Below are 17111 nucleotides of genomic sequence, written 5' to 3' on the forward strand. Positions count from 1 at the left end.
TGAGCACGAGGATGAATTGTCGCATCTCCTCTGGTTACCACATTAACCAGATCTCAGTATCGTTGAGCCTTTTTGGTGTAGTTTGGCGAGGTGTGTGTGTGATTGCTATCCACCTCCATCATCGTTGCTTGCAGGAACAACGGTAAAACATTCCTTTGCAAACCGTACGGGACCTGTATTTACCCGTTCATAGGCCACTGGAAGCTATTTCGAGCGCCGTCGGGTTTGCTGCACAGTATTAGGTACGGTAATATGGTCTGGTTTTGGCGTGACCCGTGAGTAGTGCGTTGATAACTAAGTCCGCAGAGCACTTCCCGCTAAAAGCAATGTTTCCATGTTCGAGTCTCCGTCCGGCACATAGTTTTAATCACGAAGGAAGTTTGAAACCAGTACACTCGCCGCTGCAGAGTGACAAGTCTTTCTCGTACTTTTTGTAGCGAGACTCCAGTCCTAATAATATGAAAATAACCGGAAATCCCCACAAACGTAGCGTACGTTTCTCGTATAGTCGATATGGGCGTTTTCCATATTTAAATATGTTTATTTTACTTACAATTCTTACGAAAGCAGTCCAAGAAGCGACAAAATATGACCATAAGAATTAGGTATTGTAGATCCTTTTCTGACCACAACGCTATTCATCACGTGTTAAATTCGTTTAAGCGTACACGGGGTCATACGCTTTGAGAATTACATGCTCAGGCAATACTGCCAACTGTTTATACGTTGGGACTGATATTTAGCGAAATCAAGCGTAATTACAGGTAATGGCTGCAATACAACAACTGGAGCTAACAGGCTAATTTTAACGTCAGTTTCGTAATTAGTTGCACCAAATTAACATTAACTCATTTAATTTACATAACAGTGTGTTCGTTCAGCAGATTAAAATTGGTGCCGGATGAACAGACTGCGAAAATCAGTCCATAAGTTAACGCACTGTCATACGTGATCGGAGCATTCGACCTCTATTCTAGGATATGCCCGATGTGGGCAAAACAACGCACTGAAAGGAATGCCTGAGAGGAATGCATTGATTGGAAAGCTGAACATACAGGAAAATTTTACACAGCCGACGACACTTGGAGGAGAGTTGCCTGTACTGTACCGGCTCTTAATTTGTATCACCATTATAACATTCGTACCTCTTTTACCATCCGACAATTAATATTGTCAGCGTGAGGTACGTGCCCCTTGAGCCATACTATCAGCTATGAGCTCTATGTGTAGGAAACAGCTCGGCTGAAGGGAACGTTGACTTTATTGTATTTTTCATCAAACTTTTTGTGTGTATGTGGCGAAGAGAATTATTTTTCTGTGGTTAATATTTTCCTTACGGGTGAATATACAAGAAATAACCTTGCTTTTCAGACAGTAACTATTCGGTATTCGTTGTGATTCATTTGTAAGAAACTCACAAAGAGAAAATGGCGAGGGTGTCTACAACGTACCGCAATAAGTTCCCGATACTGTACTGGTACAATTTAAGTAACATAGTCGTTTAGTGAGCTTTAAAATTGTATTTAGCATCATTAGTGCAGGATAATGTTTCGAAAGGATGTGGAGAACTTCCTAATGCTTTTTTGGCTCTAAGCTATTAGTTATTTAATTATTTTGTATTACAGAATGGCAACAGAAAAGCATTATCGAAAGTGGAGCACGGATGAATAGCATTTGGCTGGAACAGTATACCTGAGTAACGATCATCGATGAAATGAATATGCACGCGTATAAATTGTGCCTAAGCATGCTAAAACTGCAAACAGAGACAAAAAATTTTACACCGCAGTAAAGTATTTTCCAATGAATTTGAAAATCTTCCTTCGACGTTGCCGAACGAAATAGATTGTCCAATAATTTCAATGCAGAAGGAAACACGGCAGGCAAAATGTAGGTGCCCATCTAAGCAATATCACCGAATCCGAGGAAAAGGGTGAAAGCACCAAGCATAACTTTAAGGTCTAGCCAACGGGCCAGTAAACCGACGAGAAGCCTTTGGAAAAAGAACTGAATCAAAAGAAAAATCTGGATCTACAGTTTCACCCGTGAAAAAGAAGTGTTTTAGAGAATCTGTGGGGAAGTTAGCACAGAAACTCATCCGTAAAACAGGGGAATGATACTGCAAGCTGTCAAGATAAAATGGGAAAAATTTGATCAGGCGCATGAAATGCAAAATGTGGATCCACGGAACTTGTGCAGGGGTGGAGAAAGGAGTGAAAAAGTTATAGTGCAACGCCAACAAATAGGATCCGTTAAAACGGTGCGGCGCAGTTCGGCGTTAATGGGTTATGACAGAAAACAACCGACGTAAGACCTGCGGCCTCCCTTGGGCTCGTGACCATGTTGGTTGGATCCTGGACGACTGGGAAACCGTGGCCTGGTTAGATAGGTCCCGACATCGATTGGTAAGATCTGATTGTGGTGCAGACCCTACGAAGTCATGGACCCAAGTTGTCAGCATGGCACTGTGCAAGCTTGTGGTGCCTCTATAATCGTGTGGGCAGTGTTTACAGGGAATGTACTGGGCCTTCTGGTGCAGCTGAATCAGTCACTGACTGGAAATGTGTTCGGCTACTTGGAGACCATTTTTAGCAGTTCATGGACTTCATGTTCCAAAACAACGATGGAATTTTTATGGATGACAATGCACCATCTCACCTGGCCACAAATGTTCGTGATTGGTTTGAATATTCTGAACAATTCGAATGAATGATCTGGCCATCCAGTTTAGGCAGAAAATCCAGCACCGGTAACACTTTCGCAACTGTAGAAGCTGTAGGGGGCAGCATGGCTCAATATTTCTGAGGGGACTGTCAACGACTTGTTGAGTGCATGTCAAGTCGATTTCGTGCACTGCGCCGCAAAAGAAGGTTCGACACGTTGTTAGGAGATTTGCCAGGACTTTTGGCATCTCAGTTTATAATGCGCTTGAAACGCTCGCTAAACCCGCTGGGCGAACAGGTGATTAGGATTGTGGAAAGGGCCAAATAAAGTGTCGGTCAGGTTCACTCAAAATTATAATTTATTGTAATTTAAGAACACCTTTAACCCAAACGGCACATGGCCGAATCTTTAGAACTATGAGTTTTCAAAAGGCAATCAGTTCGCGGCTGAAGGCCTCCAAACAAGAAATTTTAAAGCAACAAGATATATCTCAAGTGGTAAAAACATGCAGTTAAAATTGCAAATAAAATAATTAACATACTCTATATGTACACAGCGAGGCTGCGAGCCTCAAGACAAGGGTGAATAGACAAACATAAACAAGATGCAATACAAACAGCTGAAGGCCCACAATAAAATTTTCAAGATTTTAAAATAAATTACCATAACCTTTCAATGACAGAAGGCCGCAATGTTTTTTTTTTGAATGAGGGTTTAAGTGATTGAAGGCTAACAGTGATTTTCCAAAATTCAATAATACATAAAACCCAGTAAAAGCAAGAATTTTTAAATCGTCGGTTATGATAGATTATAAACAGACAATTAAACACCGGTGAGAAGTACAATAAAGGAAACAGCACTCAGAAGCCTCCAGGGAGGTCGGTCTGCCCTCGTTCACTTAGGTGAGACAGGTGGTGAGCCCAACTACACTTGATCCATCGGAACCCAACCAGGGGACAGCCACGGACCGACCGACAAAACGACTTGTTTGCCACTAATCAGTACATGAGAACTCACACCAAAAGTTACGAACGTGATTATCCACAGTGAAATATGTATTGGCTGTCAAAACTACACTCCATGTTGGACAGTGACAACAGACGAGGAAAGGACGCTGCCTGAAATTATGTTAGTGGCCAGGGCAGGTAACCGGAACCCTAACGGCCACAAGGCAGAAAATTTCGCTGCTACACTTGAATTTGAAATACGGTAATATAGTTAACTTCACCCAAAAGGAGCACTGCCTGAATTTTCGCCAGTGGCCAGGGAAGATAACCGAAACACTAACGGCCACAAGGCAGAAAATTCCGCTGGTGCACTTGAATTGTAGTCAACCAATATAGTTAATTGCACCGCATGGCGGCTAAATTTCAGCAATAGAAACACTCGGTGTCGCTCACAGCAAAACCCGCCCAACTGCGAACCACCGAAACGAACCACACAACATGAATGGACGTGGCTTGGGTAGTTGAAACCACTACTCAACTATGACGTCGTGGGTCGGTGAACCACGAAGCTCGTAGCGATCGGACAGCTCCACACACGCTACGACACTGCGCAGAGACCGCCAGCGGGCCCAGCCGACTGCTCCACGCGGAGATAACTTCCCTGGTCCGCAGCAACCGATCGACTTCCTCAGAATGCCGACAACATCTAAAATAGTTGTCAGTGGACATAACACCAACTACACACACAACCTGAAATACACTGCACGAAGACCTGAACGATACCCAACAGTTGCTAAGCACACACGAAGGCAAATCGAGAGTCGATGGACAGACAGACAAACACACACACACACACACACACACACACACACACACACACACAGCCACAGCCGGCTCATGAACGATCGGCAAGCCAAAACGCGTCGTCCGGTAGGACGACCGATCGACGATTCACCAAGACCGTGGCCCGGCTCAAGTGATGCGTGGCGGCAATGGTCGGGCGAGCCATGTCGACGCAGACCTCACTGCTGCTCCACCCAACTGCAGTAGTGCCGCATTACAACTCCCCGATTGGCAGGTCCGGACTGCACTCCACACGTGTTCCGACTGACTGGCAGACCCGAACTCGCTTACGGCAGACAACGACAGAGAGGTAACAGCAGTCGAGCAAAGATACTACGAGAGGGGGTATATCGATACGCGCTGCTAGCGCCGGTCACGGTCAGGCAAAGCAGCAACTCACACGAGCCACGCACGGCTCAGTGCTGTGAATTTACGGTCTGATATATATATATATATATATATATATATATATATATATATATATATATATATATATACGGCCTTTTATATATATGATTGTAGAACTAAGGGGCGGCCGGAGTGGCCGCGCGGTTAAAGGCGCTACAGTCTGGAACCGCCCGACCGCTACGGTCGCAGGTTCGAATCCTGCCTCGGGCATGGATGTGTGTGATGTCCTTAGGTTTAAGTAGTTCTAAGTTCTAGGCGACTTATGACCACAGCAGTTGAGTCCCATAGTGCTCAGAGCCATTTTTTAGAACTAAGGAACAGTCAAAGGAGTGGCACAGTGCCATTAAATCAGGCATCCACTACCATATAAGTACCGCAGAGACGGTATTTATTAGCGGGCTATCTACCTCAGGGCTGCAGTATAAACAGAGAGTGTTGCACAATTCTACTCGACCAACTGAAATTGGCAGTTTACACGAAATTTCACGGAAGGTTTCAGGGAAATGCACAGTCGCAAACATCCCAAGTTGTGGCAGTCAAATTGATGCCCTGTGTCCAATACTTTGACTAGCATTCCAGTACACTTGATCCATCTCCTTCGAATTCGAATCCACTCTGGTTTCCTAAAGTGAGGAAACACCTACAGGGTCGTCAGTTTGACGGCACAGAAAATGTTAAACATTCTGCAAAGAATTGGTTTGACGATCTGTTCAATGTACCAAAGAAGCTACAAAAACAACGTAACACGTGTACTAGTCTCAAGGAGAGAAGGATACGTTGAAGAATATGCAGTGTCAAAACTCTGACTTTTTTCCGATTGTCTTTTCGTAAAGGCAGGAACTTTCATCTGCACCCTCTAACTCCATCTCCCTCCCCGCCCTTCGTCTGGGTCGTGTACTACTGCATTATTTAAGATTCACAGCAATTTCATCAATGAATTTTTAAAGCTTTTCTGATACATCGTTTGTTTCCATGTCTCTGCTGCTTAAGCGACAATCAGTGTTTCTTTTATACATTTCTCGTCAGAGACACAACCATTTTATTCCCAATCGTAGGTGAATATTTGATATGTTGACATGGATTTGACTGGGAAACGTTATTGCCCACATTAACTTTGTTTGTATGTTCTCCCACCATGTGTACATTTCTTTCGCAAGCATTTTGTTTCTTCAGTTGATCTATTGCATATCTTGCTCACACTCAGAAATCCGTTACCACCTTTCTTGGGCTCCTGATAAAGCTGCCTCTTACAATGAAATATATCAGTCAACTAGGAAGTTTTTGATGGGGAGAGTTTACCGCATAGATTAAAACCGTTTCCTGGACCGGAATTCCAGGATTATCCCTAATTTTACGGGAGGCGCTCTGTTGGTTTAGCTACCAGAGCACGTCTGCCTGGAAGAATAGGAGGGATATCGGTAGAATATAGATTTTCGCCTGTTTGCGACTCTTGTCCGTATGTCGCAATGGTCATTAATGTTTCAGGTTATTGAAGCAACAACAGTAAATTAAAAAAAAAACATTATCTTTTAAAATTGTTGTTTGGACCTTCGTAGGTTTCATTACTGTGCAACTTATTTTTTCCTTTAAACTGTACTTTGTCATTGCGCATCCGAAACAGGAACCGATGATGAATGCGTTCCTGCGTTAATAAGGTTTTAGTAGGTATTTTTACCTTTCACTGTCTGTTCTCATTGTGATTTATTTCAGTTTCTTGATATTGAGAATATCTACTCTAGTGCTGTGCTTTGGCACAAGAATCCCATGCACTGAAAAAGCTATTTTGTGGTGGTACAAACGATACCGATTGCAAGCTACACTTGCTTGTTGAGTTCTGAGTACATATGAGGATGTCTAAAGAAAGTTTTCTTGATTGAAATGTCCTCTTATAACGTGAAAGTTCTAAACCACAAATTTTTATTTAACTCTATGTTACTGTTTTTAAGAACAAATTCTCAAGGGGAATCTCACTTTGCACAACGTGTCAGTCTATCATTTTACTGATCAAACTTCGTATCAACAAGTTCATGACCTTGTTTGTGAAATATAGAAATGCATCTTATAGTAAAACGTGTACAATGAACGTAATGGCTGAGTCTGTTATCTTAACTCATTTCCACACAAAATCTGAAATTTCAGTGCACCAGAATAATCACCGGAGGGAGTGTGAGATATCGTTCGGTAAATTTAAGATCTCAGTGCAACTTACTTTCACAAACCTGAAAAATCGCGGAGACAAGCCATGACTGTTCAGATGTGTGTGAAATCTTATGGGACTTAACTGCTAAGGTCATCAGTCCCTAAGCTTACACACTACTTGACCTAAATTATCCTACAGACAACGACACACACCCATGCCCGAGGGAGGACTCGAACCTCCGCCGGGACCAGCCGCACAGTCCATGACTGCAGCGCCCCTAGACCGCTCGGCTAATCCCGCGCGGCAGCAAGAACTAATCGTGCTGCTAAACAAATGTATATTACCTATGAAAGCAGCCCATATGAATAAACTCGCTGCCGAAGGCAAATGACCATAGCAGAACCTCTAATGCAACTTAAGTGCATGAGTTTACACAGAATCGTTACGTTTCAATTATACGTTTATGAGAGCGAAGGAAATGTTAAATGATAAAAAAACTTTGAATTACATGTCATATGATTAATTTAAATCCAAATGAACAGAAGAACACGTGACCTCGTACGAGGAGAATACGGGAAGAGCCATCATCCGATTTCCCAGGAACTTCGCTCAGTGGAAGAGGAGTCAAACTTAAGTGCTCATACGCTTCGTGTTGTCCGTGGATACTCGACTGAAAACACGACGCGCACAGTTTCCGAGATATTTTAGAGGTACTTTGTACGCTATTGCAGCACAGTACATTCAAACGAAACGGTGGCTCAGTGTTTAGCGTTGTGCCTTTGTTTTTAAATTTTGCGCCTCGTGTTCGAAATGCGATTATTGTTTTTATTTTTTTATTGTCGTCATTTATTTACTCAAGTCTGTGGAAGGTTAATACATCAATGTTTCTTATCGAATTAGAGGACAATTACAACTGGATTTCTCCGTAAGTATCATATATATTGGCCACGACATTTTGGTAGATGATTGTTGCAGTGTCCGTGTGTTTATGGGTTGCATTTTTTCATATGACTTGTCAAGCCAATGGCAGCACGGCATCTCTTGCCGCAATTGTCACAGGTGTATCTGGCTGCTGAGGCAGGAGCAGTGGTAGCATTGCGAAGCTTTTTCTGCCTTAGTCTGTCTGACAAGCCTTCATCATGCTTCGACATTCCAGATGATATATCATCACACCACTCTGGTCTGATGCTTGCCTGTGCCTCCCATCTGTTTGTGTCGATTCCAAAGCTCTCCATATCTCGTTTACAGGAGTCCTTGAACCTCAATACAGGACGTCCTACAGGTCTTTTGGCTATAGAGATTTCTCCAAGCATCGCCTCACGTGGTAATCTGTCAGGATCCATACGGTGGACGTGTCCCAGCCAGCGGAGTCGTCTCTGCTTCAAGATAGCTGAAATATTGTTGCAGTTAGTTTTAGATAGCACTGCTTCGTTGGTCACTCGGTCCTTCCACGTTACTCCGAGGACGGATCTCAGGCACCGCATGTGGAAAGCATTAAGGCGACGTTCTTGTTTGGCATAGGTAGTCCATGTTTCCGGTGCATACAAAAGGATGCTGAGGACGCAAGTTTGATATACAAGAATGTTCAAAGAGGGGCTACAATCTTCTTAAATTCTCATATTCTGATATTTAATTTTCATATCAATTATTATATTAATTCTTATATTTTATGCATATGTTTATTTTTCAGGAAGACGTGCATTCACTTGGATGACACCGACCGTAGAAATTTTCGAAACAGATATTTCCAGAGGCACGAGCATCGCGCGATGGCAGGTTTGCCACACTGACATTTCTGCGTATGAATCTCACTCGAGAAAGAAACGTCGTTAACGTTGCTGAAGATTTCGGTCGTTAGCAATAATTCCGAGGAAGACCATGCATAACTAATCACTTTTCCGAATGGAAATTTAACCGAAAACAATTTGAAATAATTTTCTCATTTTTTAAAATTTATTCATCTGACTTACAACTAGTAGACGAATAAGGACAACGTCATATCAGTATACACTGGAAAATAGTAGGGTATCGAACACGGGACGCAAAAGTTAAGAACCTGCGTCGTCATCCAACGGTTCATCATTTTGTCCGAGGATATCACGAGGCAAAGGGTTCATGAAGTATTTCGAAAACCTTGACCGTCGTATTTTCAATAAAATGATCGAGTATCTACGGATAATCAGAAACACTTGCACTCTTATTTTGACTCGTCTTCCGCTGACAGTTTCTGAGAAATTTGGATATGGCACTTGCCATGTTCTCCTCAATAGTAGCACAAAGATACGTGGTAAATACACCAGATATGCAAACAAAGTATAAACCAAATTCCATACACATGGAAACAATATATAAACCAAATTCTCTACACAATATAATACGTTTAGTGAGCTAAACTGAATGGAAGAGTGAATGTGTCGAGTGAAACACTCTTCAGATTAAATATTTGAATAGAATTTTCTATCAAGGCTCATGGCTACCGATCTCGTAAGACAAAGACTTAGCAACCACAAAGTTGAAAATAATTTCACACACTTCATGCGTGCCAACTTCGTTACATAAATAGGTGAAAATTCATCCATGGAATGAGGATATTTCACGAATGATTCACGAAATAACTTTGCAAGTACTGCGATGCTCATCGAAAATCCCAATAACAGAGCGACCGGTTCCATTTAATTCCACAAGTCTCACGATTAGCCCACCGACCTTCACTCCCAGGTGGAACAATATTATGGTCTACCAATACTCCGCTTGGCAGATTGTATTGCGGTTACCCTGCTGTACTGGACCCAAAACACATGACAAACAGCTACAGTAACTAAGGCAATAAAACGGCAGCCCTAATTTATTTAAATAGAATTATTTAAACGGAAGTAGGCCTACGCTTAAATGAACATACACTTGCTGCACTTTGAAAACAATGAAATGCAAAAAAAAATATTAACTTTTTCTCTTGAAGATTTGCTCAATAATACTGTCAGAATTAATTTACTTTTGGATTGTTGGTACATTTTTCATGAACATCTAATTCTATTACATTACACAACAGAAATTTTTTTGACTCTTTCTAATTAAACTGTATCTGTAAGTGGTTTTTTAAGATAACACAAATTTCTTACAGTTTTTGTTAAGAAAATACGACGTTTTTCTTTAAACTTATGACGCATGGTCACTTTTAAAATTTGGGCCAGGTACCTACCACAAACAGTGTGACTTGGTTCAATAGCAAATATGTGTGCAAACATAAATTAAACAATTTTTACACACACTCGTGTACTGGCCCATGTAATGCTGAAGAACAGAGTACATAGCTTGGAGTCGACGATGCCAAGCACTACGCCAGCATCGTCGAATATTGTGTTGTTTCAGCTTCATGTTTCAAGTCTCACTCATGGCTCTTCTTCTAATTAATATTTACTATGGAGCGCTGTTGACATATTTCACATCTTTACTGTCGGAGCCAGCGATCATCCGAGGCGATATTTCCACGGAAATGTACAGATTTTATCCTTGTATACGACCCCAGCTGTGATCACTATGGAGGCTGAGTACTAACTGGCGGTCTAACCTCGGTCGATTTGCTCTCCATGCATCTTCCACCTTTCCCACTGGCGCTTTGTGTCCTCTTAAGGACGACAAACTTCCCTCCAGCTTTTTTTTTTAACCTACAGATACAATCCTGTCGAACGCATTCATAGACCAGTAATCCACAGAATATTTTCACAGATTACATTATTTGTGTAGAAGTGATTCTTACTTTGTACAAAATCAGCAGTAAACATAAATAGTGTCGGAGTACACACAAAACCAGACAAAACATTATCTACGAGGGTTGTCCAGGAAGTAAGCTCCGATCGGTCGCGAAATGGAAACCACTGGGAAAATCCGGTAAAGCTTTGCACAGATCTGTTTGGCAGTGTCTCTAGTATGCCCGTCGATCGTGTCGCATCGCTCTTTTCAGTTCTGAGTGAACAGTGAGCATGTAAAGATGCGTAGGGAATAGCGTCTCCCGCCAAGTATGAGAGCCTGGTTAGAGATTTCGCTTGTGTCATGCAGCCCACATAACACAACTGTCGAACAGTTCCTTCCTCATGCCAATTCGCGGGCGCACACTGTAGGGGCAATGAAGACGGTCCTGCAGCGTTTCCGATGAGAAGTGTTTGATCATCCACAATAGAGTCCGTAATTGGCTCCCCCTGAGTCTCATCTCTGCTCACAAGAACCGCTGGCTATGAAGACAAAATTTTTTCACAGACGACAAGCGGCAAACCAGTGCAGACAACTGGCCGAAAGCACAGGCGGCTACTTCCTATGACGAGGATATTGGAAAGTTGATACGACACTACGACAAAACTCGAAGTTGGAGCGGCGACTATGTAGAGAAGAAGGTGGAAGGTGTACCTAACTCTTAAATACTCTGATAAAAATACTGTTTTTTTTCTGTTTTTTCAGTGATTTCTTGTATCAAATTTCGCAGTTTTATTTTTTCACTAAAACGTAGCCCAGAAACGTATGTCGTAGCAGTGAATGTAACTTTTCCCAACAAATGTCATTTTCACTTACACCTCTATATGTTTTTAAAAGGTATGTTATGAATAAAAGTCGACTACAATTAAAAAACTGGTGTTTTTCAAAAATCCTTTATGGTGGCTATAAAATATCTTTCCCATCTGTGTAAAAATTGCAGAAAATGCGTTGTTATGGCTAAGATTGTGTTAAAAGATTTCTTCAGGTTCTGGACCCTACTTATACATCAGCACCTATTTAAGAAGGATGTTGCTAACTAAAGTTAACAACAGTTAATGAAATTCTTTTTTTCAAATTTCTTTCGGGATGGGCATTAAGTACACCCCTCCCCCCCCCCCCTGTCCTTGGTAGCACGCTTTATGGATTATCCTTTTGTAATGCTAGGGTTAAAGCAGATTGGACGTGGCATATCCCACTATTCGTAGTGGTTCACGGGTTTTGGACTTTGGTTGTTTCAGACGGCAACCATTGACGCACTCTATCTGTGGTCCCATAGCAAATTTGAAGGCTGTATGCAGTCTAAACAATGCAGCTAGTAGACTGACACAACCTATTCATAGAGAAGACAACAATTTCAATCAATTTGTCCAAGAGATTTTTAGAAAGGAAGAACGCAGTAAACTCCAGTTAAACGTAGGATGTAGGAAACACGTTCTCGGTACAGAGAAAGCTAGCAATAAGAAGAGCGCCCCCAAATGGGGAAAGATCAACACGCATACTGCAGCAACATTAACACCCAAGGAAAGGAGAAGCATGCAGAAAAAAATAATGGAGAAGGAGGCAGAAAATAATTTCTGGAGGCTACGACACAAAAAGGGAATTCTATTACACAACGGCACTAGCAAACATGAAGCCGACGTAGAAGAACGCATTACAAACAAAAACCGCAGAGAATGGAAAAAGCGGTAGGTAAACATATAGACTAGGAGGTGCACAAGTTTAGAACGCGGAAATTTGGCTGTATCCTCCGGAAGTTATGGGACGCAGCCTACATACAAGGGAGTTGAGCTGCCTACAACTTAGGCGCAGCGTAGTTAAGGGTGCAGTCCCCTCAGTCAGCCCACAAAACAAGCGATTTGTACGATTTTTTTTTGGGAAAAACTGATAATGCCATGAAAGTAAATCATTTTGCACGTTATTTATTGAACCTTGGCCAATGTTTTCTGACTTTTTAATGAAATTCAACCATCACTAAGCCTCCCATCGCAGGAGTTAAATATTCTCTCTCAAAAATGAAGCGTATCCATGGTGGAAGTCCTACGGTCTGCAAATCTGAAATAAAAAAAGTAACATTTTTTTTAAATTTTAGGATACTATGGACTTTCTGAAATTTGAAAGAAGTACACTGTATCTCAAGCCGATGGAATGGATTGCGAGCACACTAATGAAGATATCTTTCTGAAGTTTGGTTCAGTTACTCCTCGGGCATGTACGCAAGGAGTAATAGCCTACTTTTTATTTTAGTATATTCATTAGTTATTGCAAACGACAAAACTTTGTTTGTTTCAAACGTCTGTCATTTTATCATTTTGTAAAATTTCTAAAAACTGTGCTATTACTCAGTTCACAGTATTCTACAGATTAAGCAAATGGTTTGTTTTTTGATTTCTGATAAGATTTGCACACTGCAGGACTTCCGTCATGGACACGCCTCATTTTGGACAGAGCAACCGCGGGGCTTAGAGATGACTGAATTTCTGTAGAAATGCAGAAAATGTGGTACAGGAATCAATAAATAATGTGCAGAAAGATTGACGCTGATTGTATAATTACTTTTTCCAAGAAATCGTAAAAATCGCTAATTTTATAGGCTGACCGAGGAGTGTGAACCTTAAGGTTAGACTCCACAGAGGGCACCGACCTTATCTCACACAAGTGGACATTCGTCTGCTAGACGTGATTTTAAGCAGACAGACGGCTCCATTCAGTAGGCATAATCTGAGGCCAGTATCTCAGGGAGTGTCTCAGGACTCATTCACAGTCGCCACCAAGGAGTACCAAACTGGACATTATGCGAGCAATGTTTCTCGTCACGAACTGTATGTGTGATCATCCCAGTGTTTGAAGACAGATCACTGCACTGGAACATTGAACTATATTGCCACGCGCAGTCCTCACACTCCACTTAAGTACCCGTATTATAAAACTTCTATCGATAAATTACTGTCAAATGTTGGTAGTCTGTGTTGCCATCCATTTTTGCCATAGATTTTGCCTGAACTTATTTAGTCCCATGACGAATCTCTATAGACGCTGCGTGCAAGCAAGCTTCCTCATGCATCTGCATCTGTATCTACATCTGCATGACTACTCTGCAATTCCCAATTAGGTGCCATGCAGAGAGTTAATCGAACCACCTTCAAGCTGTTTCTCTGCCGTTCCACTCTCGAACAGCAGACGGGAAAAACGAGCACTTAAATCTTTCCGTGAGAGCTTTGTTGTCTCTAATTTTATTATAATGATCGTTTCTCCCTATGTAGGTGGGCGCCAACAAAATATTTTCTCACTCTGAGGAGAAAGTTGGTGACTGAAATTTCATGAGAAAATACTGCAGCAACGACAAATGCCTGTGTTTTACTGATTTTCACTCCAATCCGCGTATCATAAGCGCGACACACTCTCTCCTGTTTCACGTTAATACAAAACGAGTTGCTTTCATTTGAACTTTTTCAATTTCCTCTGTCGATCCCACAGCACAGCAGTACTTCAGAAGAGGGCGACGAAGCATAGTGTAAGCAGTCTCTTTAGTAGTCCTGTTGCATTTTCTAAGTGTTCTTCAGTAACTCGCAGTCTTTGGTTTGTCGCCCGCCACCCCCAACATTTTCTATGTGATCGTTCCAATTTAAGTTATTTCTAATTGCAATCCTCAGGTATTTAGTTGAATTTACAGCCTTTAGATTAGTGTTATTTATCGCGCAACAGATATTTAGCTTATTCATTTAGTACTCATCCGGCTGACTTCACACTTTTCATTATCTAGAATCAATTACCACTTTTCGCACCATACATATATTATTTTGCAGTTGGTTTTGATCATATAATCATTTTCGAAGAATCTAAGTGGGCTGCTCAGATTTTCTGCTTAATCGTTTATGTAGATCAGAAACGGCAGAAGGCCTATAATATTTCCTTGGGGAACTACAAATATCACTTCTGTTTTACTGACAACTTTCCTTCAGTTACTACGAACTATGACCCTCCTGACAGGAAATCACCAATTCAGACGCACATCTGAGACGATACTCCGTACACACACCATTTGATTAAAAGTGCTTTGTGAAGAAAGGTAACAGAACCCTTCTGGAAATCTAAAAATACAGAATTAGTTTGACATACCCTGCCGATAGCACTCATTACTTCGTGGGAAAAAGAAGGTAGTTGTGTTTCACTAGAATGATACTTTCTGAATACAAACAACTGCTTAGACTGTAAGCGATTCTCTTCCTGCTACATTTATGTGATTGACGCCAAGTCTGTAATAAATAGAACAGTCTTTAAGGAAGATGCCGAGTTAAAGGGAAAAGTACATAAAGAGATATTCATATGTTTTAGGAAACAAAGAAGATGAGGAGGCTAGCACCTTTCGAAATGAACAAAAATGGGACTCAATGGCAATAACTCGGTACCACGCTATAATTGGTCAGAAGATACGCAGCTTTCACTCCTCATGTAAAAAGGGCAGGCTATTAAATAACTACTATGAAGATAAACAGAATATAATGTACGTAAAGCAATAGTTAGTTAGTTCATGTTCCATAAATCATTTGAACCATTTGTAAGAGGTTCATGGCTAAGGAATTTAATGTAAGAGGTCCATGACTAAGGAATTTATTGCTAGCGCACTCGAGCAGATGTAACTTCGAGATGGATTGCTCACGCGCTACCTGCGATATGTAAGCTACAATAGAATCGCAGACCAGAGAGCAGTTGTAGCTCGCAATCAGGCGGTTGGGTCACGTTGCTCTTAGAGAACAGTTGTCTAGTTGTATAGCTCACAGAGAGCACTTGTGTCATATATGGAATTACCAGGGCCGGTCGTGGAGACACAATGGCGGTGCCTGAGCTATGTAGTATAAGGTAAAAGCAAAAATTATTATTATTTATTGCCGTGTGCATATGTAATTTGCAACAACTCATTTTGAACTATTGTTATATCGAAGACACATGTAAATAATTTTCAATAATTTTTCAATAACAATCTTTCTTATAAAGATAACTTTTCACAATCTAAATTTAAAGTTTTTACTAATTTCTCCTATCCATAGTTATGCCAATTATCGTAAATAAAATCAGTTGTTTTTCATACATAACAAAATATAGTGGCCAGCACTGCACTGGGCTGTCCGAGAAAAATTTCTTATAGGAGCAGATATATACGCGTTATCCGGCGACATAATTGAGGTAAGAATTTTCAGTTTATTCAGAATGACTTTCCAGGGCTATGACGCAGCATTGGTGATGTCCAGATTTACCAGTTTAGATTCACAGTCAATTAATTATTGAAAGGTTATATATGAGTCACAATATTATTGAGAGGTTAGTCATCATTTTCTTATTGGGAGGTTACACATTCTTTTATCGAAATGATACGGAACGAGTTAGTTTACATGATATGTAGTTAGTGTTAACATTACTGAAAACATAGTATTTTTAGTCCTACTCATGCAAGTACACTTACAACATTTTTTGCTTTACTGGCAACCAGTTTTTAAATGGAAGGGGTGGCCAGGAAAAACGATTTTAAGTTAAATTTAAAACTTTCTTCGCTACCTGTCAGACATTGTATGGTATTGTACAAATGAACAAAAATTTTTGTTGCTGCATATTTAACTCCTTTCTGAGCCACTGACAATGCCAATAATGGGTAATAAGGGTCATTTTACCCTCTACTGTTGTAGGTAAGGACTTCACTGTTCTTCTCAAATTGCAGTGGATTATTACATACGGCGTATTTCATTAACGAATGTATGTATTGCGACGGCACACCTAAAATGCCTAGCTCTTTGAAAAGGTAGATACCTAAATGACGTCTGTGTGTGCTCACCACGTAATTTTCTTACCGATCATTCTTGTGCAATTGATACTTTATTTCTAAGTGATGAGTTACTCGGGAAAATTATTTTATAATACATTACAGCTTTTAGGGAATGTGTATATGTTGCATACTTAGACAATGATTATTACACTAAATCTTAATCAAAAAAATACATTGAATTCTCGTATATGAGGCTACTCAACATTAATAGTGAATTAAAAGATAGTTGTGTCATTCTAATAAAAGAAGTATATATTTAAGTTTAATGATGACTTTGTGCGGTGGAAGAGGTACTGCTGTGCAGAATCAATTTGTTTTGTATTTATGCTCCATCTGGTATAGATAATAGGAGAGATAGACGTTTTTTAGCAAAGATAATTTTATCGTGAGAAATGTCGGTAAGGCAAGACTGCGGTAAGTCATGCTCGGTGGACACTTTTAAATGAACAGGATGGTAGTCCTGTATATGAAGAAGAAAAGAATGTGTACTAATATTGTTACATAATAAATAATTTTCCTTTGTCCGTTAAAGTTCAGGATGTTTGTC

The sequence above is a fragment of the Schistocerca piceifrons genome, chromosome 1 (assembly GCF_021461385.2).
Source record: "Schistocerca piceifrons isolate TAMUIC-IGC-003096 chromosome 1, iqSchPice1.1, whole genome shotgun sequence".
NCBI classification, from domain to species: Eukaryota; Metazoa; Arthropoda; class Insecta; order Orthoptera; family Acrididae; genus Schistocerca; species Schistocerca piceifrons.